This window comes from Triticum urartu, chromosome 1, assembly GCF_003073215.2.
Source record: "Triticum urartu cultivar G1812 chromosome 1, Tu2.1, whole genome shotgun sequence".
NCBI lineage: Eukaryota > Viridiplantae > Streptophyta > Magnoliopsida > Poales > Poaceae > Triticum > Triticum urartu.
In genome coordinates this window covers 339,886,269-339,898,628 of record NC_053022.1, presented here as the reverse complement: position 1 = coordinate 339,898,628, position 12,360 = coordinate 339,886,269, and positions in this window count along the sequence as shown.

Here is a 12,360-nt window from a genome sequence, read left to right as displayed (position 1 = left end):
AAAGTGACGACGTGTCTAGCGCAGGTCGGCAGCCGTGGAGTAATATTGCCGGACTGGTTTGACACCAGCATGATGTTGAAGATCATGTTCAAAAGATCTTAAAGTTAGTGGGATGTGTTCGGAAACAAAACACAATACCACATACAAAACTTTAAAAGGGATGTCCGAAATCCCGTTCATAAAAAAGATGAACTCGGGTCGGATTCGTTTTCGTGCAAAAAACAGATCCGAAAAGTGATGCACTAATTGGAAGGTTCCTGGAGTTTGGACGGTCGGATCGAGCTGAAATTTTGAGAGGTGGTAGATATAGGAATTACGCAGCCGATCAATGGTTGGATCTTCCAAAGGACGTCCGAGCTAGAAGCTGGACACCACGCCCTAAACTCATCCAAATTCCCATCCATATTTGACAGGGCTCCGGTATATCGTGGATTCCAGAGATTCCTCCATTGGAACTCGACAAAATTTTCCAGGGTTGTTATAGAGTCAATTCCGCACAATTCCACCAAAGCGATCGTCAAAGCGATACTCGAGGAGGTGGTGGCGGCAGATACGAGTTTGCTGTCCAAAAAAAACAGCAAGGTCGCTTGAGGGCAATGTTGATGTTGAGCCCCCGAGCTCCATAGATGATTCCTCCGTGATCTTGATAGAGATCAGAGTTGATGTTTGATGAAGGCCCTCATCCGAACATGGTGATCCGAACATGGGGCGCAATTCTTTGTCGAACCAAGGTGACCAGTCGAACTGGTGACGAAGACGCCGAAGTCGCAGTTGATCTGCAGGCGAGCCATCGATCCTTTTGTCGATCACACAGCGGAACTCTCAATGAAAGCACCAATGTCGGTGTCAAAACCGGTGTCAAAACCGGCGGATCTCGGGTAGTGGGTCCCGAACAATGTTTTACCCAGGTTCGGGCCCTCTTGATGGAGGTAAAACCCTAAGTCCTGCTCGATTAATATTGATGATATGGGTAGTACAAGAGTAGATCTACCACGAGATCAAGGAGGCTAAACCTAGAAGCTAGCCTATGGTATGATTGTTGTATATATTGTCTATCTATCGACTAGCCTGGCCTCGGTTTATATAATGCAGCGGAGGCCTAGGATAACAAGAGTCCTAGCCGAATACGCCGGTGGGGAGGAGTCCTTGTCTTGATCGCCAAGTCTTGTGGAATATTCCTTGTATGCGGCAGCTGTCCGAACTGGCCCATGAGTATACGGCCATGGGGGGTCCTCGGCCCAATCTAATAGATCAGGAGATGACGTGGTGAGTACCCCCTAGTCCAGGACACTGTCAGTGGTGTTAGCCGCCCGTTGTGTATTTTTGTCGTTTATTGACTACATTGACAATGGCCTGGGACCTAGATGTCAAACCATGAAGAGGAAGTATCTTTTTGGCTTGTAGTAACGAGGCACCTGCTTACATAATGCCATGACCCTGGTGGGTCCCTACTGTCAGCCTCTCCACTAATAGTCATCTCCTGATTCCTCTCGGTTGTTGACCATGTTGACAACGCCAGACGGTGGCAGGCACACCGTGAGAGAACCAAGGCGGAGAATGACGGCGAGGCCTCACGGGAACGAACAAGAGCCGTGGAATATGTGGCAGTGTAGTGGCAGTGTAACATCCCAAATTTGCAATTTGGAATGTTATACACTAGATCATCATGCATAACATATTTTTCTTGCATTTTGGTTGATCCTAGAAATTTCACGCAACTCAAGGACCCTCGGAGAGAGTTGGAGATTTCGTTATTTTCATATTTGAGAGTTTTCTCGAATTTGAAAAGAGGATCATTTGATTTATTTATTTCATCTTCAATAATTTTTCCGATATCAAAAATATAAGAGAGGGAATAATATGACTTTCCCAAAATTGAGGAAAAATGAAGATTTAATAAATAGATCAAATTTTGTTTTCCGGAGTTTTGTTTGCATTTTATTTGGATAGGGAAAAATGCGTGTTTTCGAAAATTGCATTTTAGGTCCGGAGTAAAGTTTATTTTGTTCGACTCATTTTTAGGAGTCGGAGAAAATTTACTTTAGAATTTTTGGAGTTCATTTAGTTTTCTTTTTCTTTGTTTTCCTGCGCGCGGAACTATTTAAAAAAAAAGCGAGCCAGCGCCCGCCTGGGCCAAGGCCCAGCCAGTGGCCAGGCCGCCCCGAGCGCCAGGCGCCAGCCGCCCTCCCGCCGCCAAGCCGAGTCCGGCTAGGACTCTAGGCCGGCGCCCCCCTTGCCCCTTGCCCCTTGCCCAAGCATCTACCCCCTCCCCCTCCTAGTATATATACCCCCAAACCCCCCCCTCTCTCCACCCCAAACAGCAGCAGCAGCAGCCCCGCCGCCTCTAGCCGCGCCGCCGCCGCCCTTAGCCGCCGCCGCCGCCTAGCCGCCGCCGCCGCCCTTAGCCGCCGCCGCCGGAGCCTCTCGCCGGAGCCTCGTCGAGGTAGCCGCGCCTCTCTTTTTCTTCCCCGGTTCGGTTTTTCCTAAAAGAACCGTTCCGTTTTCTCTCCGTTTCTTTTCTTTTCTTCCTGTTTTTGTTTCAGTTTTCTTCCGAAACCCTAGATCGGTTTTCCGTTTCTTTTTTGATTTCTTTTCCGAAAACCCTAGATCGGCTTTCGTTCTTCTTTCGGACCGTTCGTCTCAACGAACGTGATAACCGATTCTTCCCCCGGTTAACGACGTCCGTTCGTTTAACCGTTCTTCGTTTTCTTTCTCGTCGGATTTATTCCGCGATCGTGATCTCAGATCCGATCTTCGTTCTAGTCTTTCTTCTCGCTCGTTTGTCGGAATCAGGTGATTCAAGCGCCTGGAGTTTCGTTTGGAAACCGCCGTTCCGTCTAATCAACTTAAACAAGTTTTTGCCCCAGTAAAATTTGACCTAGTTTCAACTTGCTAGAACCGAGTTGTTTTCTTCCGCCGTTTGTTTTCCGTTTCTTTGTTCGGTTCGTTCTTTCTTTGCAACCGGAGTTCTTAAGTTGAACTTTCTGGTTCGTTCTCTCGTTCGAGTTTTACCTGTGCATTAGATGAGTACTCATTGTATGCTTGTCTGTGATAGATCACCCGGATTGCGCCGCCTGTTACTTCGAAACCCTAGGTCTCGCGGATCATCAGCAAGGCAAGTAACACTTTGATCATACCTTTTCTACAACCCATGTTTTATGGCATTAGATCAATCCTCACACATTGCATGATTAGGATCTAATTAAATTGTGGGATGGGAAGTAGATGAGGTAGTACCTATTACCTGTATTATTATGAAACCCTTGGGAGTTACTTCTTCGTTTGCTTATTATGCCATGCTATGCTAGTAGACGTGGATTGGGTGAGTGATATCCATGACAGATGTGAGTTTGTTAATTTTAATGGTTTATCTAAGGTGGCAACTTAAACACACATCTGGGTGGATTGAGGCACCTGATGTCTATCAGGACTTGCCTGTTTTTTTGGACCGCCACCCAGGCTCAAAGGGATCATAAGATAATTCATGCTAGAAACTTCCGTATGCAGCCACATGCTACTATGGGCTCTGGCATAGTTGACTAAGTTGTGCGAACTCTTACGGGGTGGACTAGCAGATGTAGGGGTTGTAGGTGGTACGGTCTACCCCACATGTAAGGTGCTAGTGCTTCTGAAAGACTATGTCTCGATCATCCGTCTTCTCAAACACCATTTAGTGCGAGAAAACAAACGAAGGCGATCGAGTCATGTGGGGAAAAGTGCGCAAACCTCTGCAGAGTGTACAAACTAATCATGATTAGCCGTGTCCCCGGTTATGGAACTTGCCAGCATATTCCATGTGCTGACCCGTTTTCGGGCTGCAACTTCTCATGTTGCAGACTTTTCAGACGACGAGTAAGGTGCTTTTAGGTCGTGGTTCTATACTCAGTGATGCCGTTGGAGTTGATGGACCCATTTATCTTCCGAGTCTTCCGCTATTATCGACATTAGATGGCCTTAAGCCATTCTTATTGTAATAAGTTCTCTTTGAGACAACGATGTAATAAGTGTGTGATTGCCACTCTGCTATAAATCCTTCGATGTACTGTGTGGTGTCAGCATTACTGATCCAGGGATGACACCCGAGCACAGTAGACTTGATCCATTCGGGTCGGGTCGCCACAGAGATGGTATCAGAGCACACGCTGACTGTAGGACACGACCACTAAGTTAAAGCCATAGATCAACATTCTCTTCTCATTTTCTAACTCCTCATATTTTCTACTCTTTTAGGATGACGCACGCGAAGATTAAGTACGCTCAACCGGATGAAGGCACACCATTTGGGTTTCACCTGAAGGAAGTCACCAAGTACCTGAACATTGGATTACCAAGCTTCACGGGAACCTTCAACGCCACTCTGCCTGAAGAGGAGCACTGGAAGATTCAAGCTCACGTTCCGGGAAGGACATTCGCGCCAGTCACGAAGCCTATAGATAGTGTTTTCAATGCACCAACCTGGAGTCTGGGAAGGAGCATGGCAGCTCATATCACCATAGGACGCATTGGAGAAGTTTATCAAGAAGACCTCAAGGACACTATCTACCAGATTTGCGGACGCCGAGATGAACAATGGGAGTTAGTCAGCACCAAGAAGGATAGATCTATTGCATCTTTCATCCAGGAGTTAAACCAACACATTCGACGCCACGAGAACCAGATGTGCAATGATATGATAGAGTTGAAGAATGCGAAGGCAAGGATCATCGAGCTAGAAGGAGAACTGAAGTCTACACGCAAGGACTACATGGATGAGATCGTAGCTCTAGCAAGACACAATGGCGATCTTAAGAGGAGATTGAAGAACTCAAGGAGAAGTTAGCATCCAGGAAGGAAGACAAGTACGTCGCATGTCCGAACAACTACATCATCATCGACGACACTGATTTGGACCCAAGTGAACCCGACTTTGAAGACGAAGCTGGAGCAGATATCATGGAGTCTTCCACCGGTTCAAATTTCTAGATGACCACCAGATAGTAGTAGTATTCCCCCATGTAAACACAATAGTTCGAGAACTTTTGCGATAGTTAGACCGTTTGTAAGCCCTTGTTTGATTGAATGAAGTGATTTTGTGTGCATTTGCTCATGTTCATTGGGGTGGTGTTTTCCCTTTAGACCTCACTCTATTCTCAATTCTCGTCTTTTCTAAACCCTCAGATGCCTCCGAGACGTGACAATGGATTTCCACCGGAGCTTACTCAGTTGATCCAGCAGCAGAATCAATTGATGCAGATGTTAGTCCAGAACCAGCAGAACAACAACAACCCACCACCACCACCACCACCACCTGTTGACCACTTAGCCCGTTTCCTTAGGCTGAATCCGCCGGTGTTTTCCAGTAGCACCGAGCCAATAGTAGCAGGTGATTGGCTCCGCAAGATAGGAAGGGAGTTGACCACTGTAGGATGCACGGATGGTGAGAAAGTGAAGTTTGCCACACCAGCTTGACGGACCCGCGGCAGCATGGTGGGAGAATTTCACAGCCACTTACCCAGTTGACACTGTCACATGGGATCAGTTTAGCAAGCTTTCCGCACTGCCCATGTTTCAGCACGAGCTATGGCCATGAAGAAGCGTGAGTTTCGCAACTTACGCCAAGGAGGAAGGATAGTTGGCCAGTACGTTGATGATTTCAGCAAGTTAGCACGTTATGCCCCAGATGACGTTGCTACGGATGCAGCTAAGCAGGAGAAGTTTCTGGAAGGGCTGAATGATGAACTAAGCATGAAGTTGATAGTAGCGAGTTTCAACAACTACCAGGAGTTGGTAGATCGTGTCATCATGATTGAAGGGAACCAACAGCAGATTGAGAACCGTAAGAGGAAGTATGGACAGGGGAAGTATAACTCTGGAGCCCAGCAGAAGCCCCGTTTTACCCCTAAACCGGGATTTCAGTTTCAGCACACCCATGGAGGAGGTAGCTCGCACAACCATAATGGCCACAAGAATGGTAATGGGAATGGAGGAAGCAACGGCCAGAACCGGACCACCCCATCGACCCCAACCAAGAGAGACCTGAGTCAAGTCACTTGTTTCAAGTGTTCCAAGACCGGACATTATGCCAATGAATGTCCTGAAGGCCAGAATGGAAATGGCAATGGAAGCTCTGGGAAGAAGCCGAACTCTTTCAATAGAGGACAGGTGAACCACGTTAATGTGGAGGAGGTTGAAGATCAGCCCGATGCAGTAATAGGTAAGTTTTTGGTTAAGTCATTTACTGCACTCGTTCTTTTTGATACTGGTGCATCGCATTCATACATCTCAAGGGGATTTGTGGATAAGTATAACCTACCAACCCAAGCCCTTAGGTCACCTATGCTAGTAAGCTCACCAGGAGCAGAGTACATGGCCAGACAAGGATGTTTTCAAGTGCCATTAAGTATAGGAAGGCATGTTTTCCCAACGGATTTAATTATTCTGGAATCCCAAGGTTTGGATGTGATTCTTGGTATGGATTGGCTGTCGATGTATGGAGGAAACATCGATTGCGCCAGTAAGACAATTTTTCTTACCACACCAGAAGGAAGAAGGATCAAGTATGTATCCCGGCATGTGCCAAACAGGACACAGGTGAATTGCCTAACAGGAGTTGTGCAGGAGGAAGTACCAGTGGTAAAGGATTTCCTGATGTATTTCCTGAGGAATTACCAGGCATGCCACCGGATAGAGACATTGAGTTTTTGATTGAGTTATTGCCAGGAACAGGCCCAATATCGAAGAGACCATATAGGATGCCAGCAAAAGATTTGGTGGAAATTAAGAATCAGATTAAGGAGTTACTGGATAAGGGTTACATTCGCCCAAGTTCTTCGCCTTGGGGATCACCCGTACTTCTAGTGGAAAAGAAGGATGGATCATTAAGGATGGTTGTAGATTATCGGGGATTGAATGAAGTAACCATCAAGAATAAGTACCCACTGCCAATGATCAATGATCTGTTTGATCGGTTGCAAGGAGCTAAAGTGTTTTCCAAGATCGATTTGCAATCAGGGTACCATCAATTGAAGATTCGGGAGCAGGACATACCTAAGACAGCATTCACCACGAGATATGGACTGTATGAGTATACCGTTATGTCATTTGGATTGACTAACGCACCTGCCTATTTCATGAACCTGATGAACAAAGTGTTTATGGAGTTTTTGGATAAGTTCGTCGTAGTGTTCATTGATGACATCCTGGTTTATTCAAAGGATGAAGAGGAACATAAGGAACATTTGCGTTTGGTTTTGGAGAAACTAAGGGAACATTAGTTATACGCCAAATTCAGCAAATGTGAGTTTTGGTTGAAGGAAGTTGGATTCCTCGGACACGTTATATCCGGGGAAGGTATAGCAGTTGACCCCACAAAGGTTGAGACCGTAACCGAATGGGAAGCACCAACGACCGTTGGAGAGATCCGGAGTTTTCTTGGACTCGCAGGATACTACCGGAGATTCATTGAGAACTTTTCAAAGATTGCAAAGCCTATGACTGAATTGTTGAAGAAGGATACTAAGTTCAAATGGACTGAGGAGTGTGAGGCTAGTTTCCAGGAGTTGAAGAAACGTTTGGTTACCTCACCAGTATTGATTTTGCCAGATCAGACCAAGGATTATGAGGTGTATTGCGATGCTTCACGTCGAGGACTTGGAGCAGTGCTTATGCAGGAAGGAAGAGTTGTTTCGTATGCTTCACGGCAACTGAAGCCTCATGAGTTGAATTATGCCTCGCATGATTTGGAGTTAGCAGCCGTAGTGCATGCATTGAAGACGTGGAGACATTTCCTCATTGGAAATCATTGTGAGGTGTACACGGATCACAAGAGTTTGAAGTACATTTTCACACAGAAGGAGTTGAACCTCAGACAAAGGAGATGGTTGGAGCTCATCAAGGATTATGACATGAGATTGCATTACCATCCCGGAAAAGCTAATGTAGTAGCTGACGCATTGAGCCGTAAGATCCATGTCAATACGTTAATGACGGGGAAAATACCCAAGGAGTTAGCAGAAAACCTTCGTGAGCTATGTTTGGAGATAGTTCCGAGAGGCTATGTAGCAGCATTGGAGATTCAGTTAACATTGATGGATAAGATCAGAGAAGCTCAGAAATCTGACAAGGAGATTGCTGCTATAAAAGAGATATTGAGCGAAGGAAAAGCAAAGGGATTTCGTGAGGATGAGCACGATACCCTATGGTTTGAGGACCGTGTTTATGTGCCAAATGACCCGGAGATCAGGAAGTTGATTTTGCAGGAGGCACATGATTCACCGTATTCGATTCACCCAGGGAATACCAAGATGTATTTGGATTTGAAGGAAACATTCTGGTGGACCGGAATGAAGAAGGATATTGCAGCATATGTAGCAGTTTGTGACGTATGTCAGAGAGTAAAGGCAGAGCATCAGAAGCCAGCAGGATTGTTACAACCATTGCCAATACCCGAATGGAAGTGGGAAAGGATAGGCATGGATTTTATCACAAGACTACCCAGGACGAAAGCAGGCTATGACTTGATATGGGTAGTAGTTGATCGTTTGACAAAGGTAGCACATTTCATTCCAGTTAAGACCACTTACACCAGTGCTAAGTTGGCAAAGATATACATGACTAGGATCATTTGTTTGCATGGAGTTCCGAGGAGTATCGTATCAGATAGAGGAACCCAATTTACCTCAAAGTTTTGGAATCAGTTGCATGAAACTTTAGGAACCAAACTAGAGTTCAGCACAGCTTTTCATCCGCAGACGGATGGACAGACCGAGAGAGTCAATCAGATTTTGGAAGATATGCTGAGAGCTTGTGCACTAGATTATGGATCTAGTTGGGACGATAACTTGCCATATGCGGAGTTTTCTTATAACAACAGCTATCAGACCAGTTTGAAGATGGCACCTTTTGAAGCTTTATACGGAAGGAGGTGCAGGACACCGTTGTCATGGGACGAAGTTGGAGACCGTCAGTTCTTTGGACCAGATTTGATTAAGGAGTCTGAACGGAAAGTTAAGTTGATTCGCGATAGGCTCAAGGTAGCCCAGTCCAGGCAGAAGAGCTACGCAGATTCAAAACGCAAGGAGACAATTTACGAAATTGGAGACAGAGTTTATCTTCGAGTATCCCCACTTCGAGGAGTTAAGCGCTTTGGAGTTAAGGGAAAGTTAGCACCGCGTTTCGTTGGACCGTATAAGATCTTGCAACGTATGGGAGAAGTCGCTTATAAGTTGGAATTACCAGAGGGACTGTCAGGAGTTCATGATGTATTCCATGTTTCTCAGCTGAAGAAATGTCACGCCGAGATGGCGGAAGTACCGCTAAGAGATACCGTGCCACTCGAAGCGATTCAGTTGAAGGACGACTTAACGTATGAGGAGAAGCCAGTCAAGATTCTCGATTATGCCAGTAGAGTTACCCACAGCAAGGTTATCAAGTTTTGCAAAGTTCAGTGGAACCACCACACAGAGGATGAAGCCACCTGGGAAAGAGAAGAAGATTTGCTCAAGGACCACCCTCACCTATTTTCTAGCCAACCCGAATCTCGAGGGCGAGATTCATCTTAAGGGGGGTAGGTTTGTAACATCCCAAATTTGCAATTTGGAATGTTATACACTAGATCATCATGCATACCATATTTTTCTTGCATTTTGGTTGATCCTAGAAATTTCACGCAACTCAAGGACCCTCGGAGGGAGTTGGAGATTTTGTTATTTTCATATTTGAGAGTTTTCTCGAATTTGAAAAGAGGATCATTTGATTTATTTATTTCATCTTCAATAATTTTTCCGATATCAAAAATATAAGAGAGGGAATAATATGACTTCCCAAAACTGAGGAAAAATGAAGATTTAATAAATAGATCAAATTTTGTTTTCCGGAGTTTTGTTTGCATTTTATTTGGATAGGGAAAAATGCATGTTTTCGAAAATTGCATTTTAGGTCCGGAGTAAAGTTTATTTTGTTCGACTCATTTTTAGGAGTCGGAGAAAATTTACTTTAGCATTTTTGGAGTTCGTTTAGTTTTCTTTTTCTTTGTTTTCCTGCGCGCGGAACTATTTAAAAAAAAGCGAGCCAGCTCCCGCCTGGGCCAAGGCCCAGCCAGCGGCCAGGCCGCCCCGAGCACCAGGCGCCAGCCGCCCTCCCGCCGCCAAGCCGAGTCCGGCTAGGACTCTAGGCCGGCGCCCCCCTTGCCCCTTGCCCCTTGCCCAAGCATCTACCCCCTCCCCCTCCTAGTATATATACCCCCCAAAACCCCCCCTCTCTCCACCCCAAACAGCAGCAGCCCGCCGCCTCTAGCCACGCCGCCGCCGCCCTTAGCCGCCGCCGCCTAGCCGCCGCCGCCGCCTAGCCACCGCCGCCGCCCTTAGCAGCCGCCGCCGGAGCCTCTCGCCGGAGCCTCGTCGAGGTAGCCGCACCTCTCTTTTTCTTCCCCGGTTCGGTTTTTCCTAAAAGAACCGTTCCGTTTTCTCTCCGTTTCTTTTCTTTTCTTCCGGTTTTTGTTTCGGTTTTCTTCCGAAACCCTAGATCGGTTTTCCGTTTCTTTTTCGATTTCTTTTCCGAAAACCCTAGATCGGCTTTCGTTCTTCTTTCGGACCGTTCGTCTCAACGAACGTGATCACCGATTCTTCCCCCGGTTAACGACGTCCGTTCGTTTAACCGTTCTTCGTTTTCTTTCTCGTCGGATTTATTCCGCGATCGTGATCTCAGATCCAATCTTCGTTCTAGTCTTTCTTCTCGCTCGTTTGTCGGAATCAGGTGATTCAAGCGCCTGGAGTTTCGTTTCGAAACCGCCATTCTGTCTAATCAACTTAAACAAGTTTTTGCCCCGGTAAAATTTGACCTAGTTTCAACTTGCTAGAACCGAGTTGTTTTCTTCCGCCGTTTGTTTTCCGTTTCTTTGTTCGGTTCGTTCTTTCTTTGCAACCGGAGTTCTTAAGTTGAACTTTCTGGTTCGTTCTCTCGTTCGAGTTTTACCTGTGCATTAGATGATTACTCATTGTATGCCTGTCTGCGATAGATCACCCGGATTGCGCCGCCTGTTACTTCGAAACCCTAGGTCTCGCGGATCATTAGCAAGGCAAGTAACACTTTGATCATACCTTTTCTACAACCCATGTTTTATTGCATTAGATCAATCCTCACACATTGCATGATTAGGATCTAATTAAATTGTGGGATGGGATGTAGATGAGGTAGTACCTATTACCTGTATTATTATGAAACCCTTGGGAGTTACTTCTATGTTTGCTTATTATGCCATGCTATGCTAGTAGACGTGGATTGGGTGAGTGATATCCATGACAGATGTGAGTTTGTTAATTTTAATGGTTTATCTAAGGTGGCAACTTAAACACACATCTGGGTGGATTGAGGCACCTGATGTCTATCACGACTTGCCTGTTTTTTTTGGACCGCCACCCAGGCTCAAAGGGATCATAAGATAATTCATGCTAGAAACTTCCGTGTGCAGCCACATGCTACTATGGGATCTGGCATAGTTGACTAAGTTGTGCGAACTCTTACGGGGTGGACTAGCAGATGTAGGGGTTGTAGGTGGTACGGTCTACCCCACATGTAAGGTGCTAGTGCTTCTGAAAGACTATGTCTCGATCATCCGTCTTCTCAAACACCATTTAGTGCGAGAAAACAAACGGAGGCGATCGAGTCATGTGGGGAAAAGTGCGCAAACCTCTGCAGAGTGTACAAACTAATCATGATTAGCTTAATGGTTTATCTAAGGTGGCAACTTAAACACACATCTGGGTGGATTGAGGCACCTGATGTCTATCAGGACTTGCCTGTTTTTTTGGACCGCCACCCAGGCTCAAAGGGATCATAAGATAATTCATGCTAGAAACTTCCGTGTGCAGCCACATGCTACTATGGGATCTGGCATAGTTGACTAAGTTGTGCGAACTCTTACGGGGTGGACTAGCAGATGTAGGGGTTGTAGGTGGTACGGTCTACCCCACATGTAAGGTGCTAGTGCTTCTGAAAGACTATGTCTCGATCATCCGTCTTCTCAAACACCATTTAGTGCGAGAAAACAAACGAAGGCGATCGAGTCATGTGGGGAAAAGTGCGCAAACCTCTGCAGAGTGTACAAACTAATCATGATTAGCCGTGTCCCCGGTTATGGACATCTTGAGTATCTAGTACTTGAATATCATGTGAATCTCATCATGTTACTTCTAATTAATGTTGTTGGGTTTTAATTGTTCACTTAATTGGGATCGGAATGCTGTCAACCATTCTCGATGTTTCACAACCACCATGGTAGTTAAATAAATTTATTCCTTTGCAGTAGGGAAAAACTGGCTTTACGCAAAACAGTAACCATAGAGCTTTCCACCAGCCATATATGCATGTAGTATAGCCGTTTCA